The sequence below is a fragment of the Aegilops tauschii genome, chromosome 7 (assembly GCF_002575655.3).
Source record: "Aegilops tauschii subsp. strangulata cultivar AL8/78 chromosome 7, Aet v6.0, whole genome shotgun sequence".
Taxonomy (NCBI): Eukaryota; Viridiplantae; Streptophyta; class Magnoliopsida; order Poales; family Poaceae; genus Aegilops; species Aegilops tauschii.
Genome location: NC_053041.3, coordinates 229116486 through 229122146, shown reverse-complemented (window position 1 = coordinate 229122146; position 5661 = coordinate 229116486). Strand labels below are relative to the sequence as shown.

The following is a 5661-nucleotide window of genomic DNA, read 5'->3' as shown; positions in this document are numbered from 1 at the left end:
TATAATTATCCCGTTGCTGATAGTCAGTGAGTAAGTCATGTACATTGTGTCCCCAAGAAGGGAGATGTGACGCCCCCGATTCAATCATACACACAAACGTGTACGATGAAGATCAGGGACTCACGAGAAGATATCACAACACAACTCTAAAAATAAATAAGTCATACAAGCATCATAATACAAGCCAGGGGCCTCGAGGGCTCGAATACAAGTGCTCGATCATAGACGAGTCAGCGGAAGCAACAATATCTGAGTACAGACATAAGTCAAACAAGTTGCCATAAGATGGCTAGCACAAAATGGGATACAGATGGAAAGAGGCGCAGGCCTCCTGCCTGGGATCCTCCTAAATTACTCCTGGTCGTCGGCGGCGGCCTGCACGTAGTAGTAGGCACCCTCGGTGCAGTAGGAGTCGTCGAAGGTGGCGTTTTGATCTTGGGCTCCAGCATCTGGTTGCGACAACTAGGAAGAATGGAAAGGAGGAAAAGAGGGAGAAAATCAACCGTGAGTACTCGCAAGCAAGGATCTACACTACATATGCATGGGTATCAGTGTAAAGGGGCAATATCGGTGGGCTGAACTACAGAATGCCAGAATAAGAGGGGGATAGCTAGTCCTGTCGAAGACTACGCTTCTGGCAGCCTCCAGCTTGCAGCATATAAAAGAGAGTAGATGGTAAGTTCACCAAGTATCATCTCATAGCATAATCCTACCCGGCGATCCTCCCCTCGTCGCCCTATGTGAGAGCGATCACTGGGTTATATCTGGCACTTGGAAGGGTGTGTTTTATTAAGTATCAGGTTCTAGTTGTCATAAGGTCAAGGTACAACTCTGGACCGTCCTGTTATCGAAGATCACGGCTATTCGAATAGATAAACTTCCCTGCAGGGGTGCACCACATTACCCAACACGCTCGATCCCCTTTGGCCGGACACACTTTCCTGGGTCATGCCCGGCCTCGAAAGATCAACACGTCGCAGCCCCACCTAGGCACAACAGAGAAGTCAGCACGCCGGTCTAAATCCTATGCGCGCAGGGGTCTGGGCCCATCGCCCATTGCACACCTACACGTTGTGTGGGCGGCCGAAAGCAGACCTGGCCTCCCTAATACAAGAGCGGGCGTTCCAGTCCAATCCGTCGCGCGCCGCTCAGTCGCTGACGTCAAGAAAGCTTCGGCTAATACCATGACGTCGAGTGCCCATAACTGTTACTGCGTAGCTGGTTAGTGCGTATAGGCCAGTGGCCAGACTCAGACCGCGGACACCGACCAGGGCCAGGCCCACCTCTCATCAACCTGCCCTGTCGCTCCGCCACAAAGTTACAGCCGGGGGCCGTCGGGAACTCAGGCCCACCACTAACTGGATGGAGCCACCTGTCGTTTCAGCCCCCACATCGGAATCACATGCGGGTACTCTACGAGCCGACCCGACTTTAGTCACCACGTGTAACATATAATATGTATGTAAGTAATATACCCGTGATCACCTCCCGGCGTGATCACGGCCCGATAGTATAGCATAGAAAACGGACAAGAATGTAGGGCCACTGATGGAATACTAGCATCCTATACTAAGCATTTAGGATTGCGGGTAAGGGTAACAACTGTAGCAACAATGACAGGCTATGCAGCAGAATAGGATTAACCGAAAGCAGTAACATGCTACACTACTCTAATGCAAACAGTAGAGAGAAGGAATAGGCGATATCTGGTTATTAAAAGGGGGGGCTTGCCTGCTTGCTCTGGCAAGGAGGGGTCGTCAACACCGTAGTCGTACTGGGTAGCAGCGGTGTCGGTCTCTGTGTCTAACGAGAGAAGAGGGGGAAGAAACAATAAATATAATGCAAACAAAATGCATGACGATGCATGACATGACAATGAGTGGTGCTAGGTGTGCCCTAACGCGGAGATAGGTGATACTGGCGTAGGGGGGAAACATCCGGGAAAGTATTCCCGGTGTTCCGCGTTTTCGGACAAACAGAATGGAGGGGGAAAGTTGCATGTTCGCTATGCTAGGGACGTGTGGTTGCCAAACATACTGGGTATTCAGATTCATCTCGTCATTCTGAGCAACTTTCATATACAAAGTATTTTCATCAGAGTTATGGTTAATTTTCTATGATTTTCCAAAGTTTTAAGTATTTTCTGAAATTTCTGGATTTATTATATTTAGTTTAATCCGAATTGACCATGTCAATTTGACTAGTCAAAAGGGCATGTGTGGCCCACATGTCATAGACTATTTATCTAAACAATTAAATAAATCTAATTTATTTAAATGGGGTCCTACATGTCATCTACTACTAGACTAGTTTAGCACTAAAATACCCCTAAGCTAATCCTACTGTAATTAAACTTAGGACGCGTCTAGCGGGCGGCTGGGCGCCCGCTAGCGCTTCTGGGCGGCCTGCTTTTAAAAAACTTTTTGTCCCTTCGTCCCGATTAGGAAACCCGATTCTAAAATTACTGTAATCCAAAAGTGCTAAAAAGGACACTGCTAATTAATCACCCCTATGTGGTCTCTTCTCACATGATGGATGCCTGCATGTCGCTGCATTATTGTTCCTCGTGTTTGTCCCTCGTGCATTAATTTTTGGTTTTCAAAATTATAAAAGACATATATCTTCTAAACCGCGTGTCGAAATTCAGATCCATTTTCACCGTTGAAACCCTCGCGATGTGCTCTTCAAAAGTAGATCCCGCATGGGGATGTTTCGACGAACTAGTCTTCCTGCCAACTAAACACCAATGTGTGTGCAACTAGACTACATTGCCGTGCCAACTGAGCATATGTGTGTGCCAATAGTCCTGTCAACTAAACATCAATGTGTGTGCAACTAGACTACATTGCCGTGCCAACTGAGCATATGTGTGTGCAACTAGTGTCCTGCCAACCAAAACATCATGTGTGTGCAACTAGACTACATTACAAGCCAACTGAGCATATTTGTGTGTAATTAGTCCTGCCAACTTAATATCAATGTGTGTGCAACTAGACTACATTGCCGCGTCAATTGCGCATATGTGTGTGCAATTATTGTCCTGCCAACTAAACATCAATGTGTGTGCAACTAGACTACATTTTAAACCAACTGAGCATATGTGTGTGCAACTAGTCTTCCTGCCAACTAAACATCAATGTGTGTGCTAGACTACATTACAAGCCAACTAAATATCAATGTGTGTGCAACTAGACTACATTACAAGCCAACTGAGCATATGTGTGTGCAACTAGACTACATTACAAGCCAACAAATGAGGGTTGCACATCGACTACTAGGTAGTTGGCCGGGATGGTAGACTAGTTGCACAATAAAGTTGTCGTGGTTGCTAGATTGCAATCTCATAGGAAGTTGAATCATACAGATCCAAAAATTAGTTTCGAAAAAAGTTGCACGATGTAGTACTAAAGTTGCATAATACAGTACTAAAGTTGCACCATATAGCACCAAAGTTGGCATCGAAAAAATTTCGTCAAAATATACCCATGCGGGATCTAGTTTCAAAGATCTCATCGCAAGAGTTCCAGCAGTGAAAACGGATCTGAATTCCGACGAGCGGTTTGAAATATATGACTTTTTAAAATTTAGAACTCCAAAATAAATATGCGTGGATATGTTCTTTTCGAAATGAGGTAATCAGTGTGTTCGCATTTAATACTAACAGCCACATGCACTAGAAGACAAAAAAATAACACATACTCCCTCCTTCCCAAATATAAGTCTTTCTAGAGATTTCAACAAATGACTACATACGGAGCAAAATGAGTGAATCTACACTCTAAAATATGTCTATATGCATCCGTGTGTTGTACTCCATTTGAAATGTCTAAAAAGACTTATATTTAGGAATGGAGGGAGTAGATGCATGCAAGACCGGCCGTCCGTTTCGCCTAGATGGTGCGCATGCACAAGGAAGAATTTGGGTTAAACTTAAGGGCCGACTATTAGTGGACAGAGCCCAGCCGAGCCACTCACAACACACATGTGTGCTATACACACAACACACATACATACACAGCACACACACATCCCGTAGCAACTAGAGCAGCATCAAGGCAATGCAAGCATCGGCAGGAGCAAAGCAGCGGCGGCGGCAGCAACTATGAGCAGCAGCTTAGCAGGAGCTAGCAAAGCAGTAACTAAGGCAAAAGCAGCAGTGACAATAGTAGGAAAACATCAGCAACAACAGTAGCCAGCAGAAGGCAGCAGAAGCAGCACGCAGCCAGCAGCAGAGCACCCGCGAGCGAGCGCGAGGCACACGGGCACAGCAGGCAGCGGGCGGCTACGACAACAAGCAGAGCTATGCAAGCGCGTGCGTGGGCACGGTTAGGGGCGTGCAGCGAGTAAGGCAGGGCGCGCGGAACACAACCACGTGGGTGGCCGCGGTGGCCGCGGCTAGGAAGCACGCCGGCGGGCGCGATGGCGGGCCGCGGTGCAGCAACTGCAGTACGCAGGCAGCAGCGGTATAGCGAGCGTGGACAAGGGTGGCTACGGGCGCGCCGCGGCTCGCCAAGGCAAGACCAGGGGCATGCAGCCACGCGCAGGCGGTCGCGTCCACAGAATGTGGCCGATGCACGCATGGGCGCGGGGAAGCACGGTGGGAGTGGTGGTGAGCACGAGCTCCCACAGAGATCCGGGCGCGCGGTGGTGGAGGCATACGGCTATGGATTCGATAAGGGAAGAGGGGAATCGAATGAGAGCCTTACAGAGGAGCTCGTGGGCGCGTCGGGGAAGCCGGGGGAGCTCGGGAGGCGGCGGATCTGATGATGAACGTCGGCGGCCGTGGCGGGGAAGACAAGAAGAAGAGGACGATGGCGAGGGTTGGAGGCGTCCTAGCTTGGGCTGACCAACGCAGGCGAAGTGGTCGATGGATACGAAGCTCCCGGACATCTCCTTGGCGCTCGGGGACGACTCTGGTCACGAGAACGACGATGGCGCGGTGACGGCTACACTCGGGCATGGTCGAATTTGAGAGGGGGAGAGGTCAGTGAGGGGAATGGATATGCTAGGGTTTGGGGAGGGCCTCGGGGTTGTTTTGTAGGCGGGGCAGGGGTCGCCGATGGCCGCCAAGGCGCCGTGGATGGCTGCCACGGCCCCCCTCCGTCTCCTGTAGTGAGGGAAAGGGCATAGCATGGGTGGGCTGGGCCGCTTTTTGGCTAATGGGACACGAGGCCCAGTAGGTTAGGTCCTCTGTTTCTTTTCTTGTACTTTTTCTTGCACTTTAACAATAATCCACGTTTGTAAAATGTGTGGCTGGTCTCAATATTTAGTATGCAATATACCTCACTGCCATAAAAAGTTTGGGAGTGGTTTGAAGTTGTTTGTATTTTGATTAAAAAGGAAATGACTTAAATGGGGCTGTTTTGGTACTGCTTTCATATCCAGGGCCATTTTAAACATCTCTAGAAATGTTTGTTAAGGCATGGCAATAATCTAGTGAATATCTTCAACCCATTGAACATTTTTGTTTTGACATTTGATTTTTTCTACCATTTGACTTAAATCTAAATTTGAATTTGAGTCGTTTTTGAACTAACGCGAGATTAACAACAGTAACCGTGGTGACGTGGCATCATTAACGTGGGATTACTGTAGCTAATTATCCGGGCGTTACAGGAGGTATTACCGTTGTTCCTAATGATAAAGATGAATTGATCCCAC

General features: G+C 48.3%; 1 long non-coding RNA gene across 1 annotated transcript; it reads right to left on the bottom strand.

Moving 5' to 3' along the window:
* Nucleotides 1–5061, bottom strand: LOC141028128 (uncharacterized). The gene is made up of 2 exons (XR_012190407.1): nt 4707–5061; nt 1–462 (listed from the first exon to the last, which is right to left on the bottom strand). It is a non-coding gene; the product is annotated as an uncharacterized lncRNA (long non-coding RNA).
* Between the last annotated feature and the right edge of the window lie 600 nt (nt 5062–5661).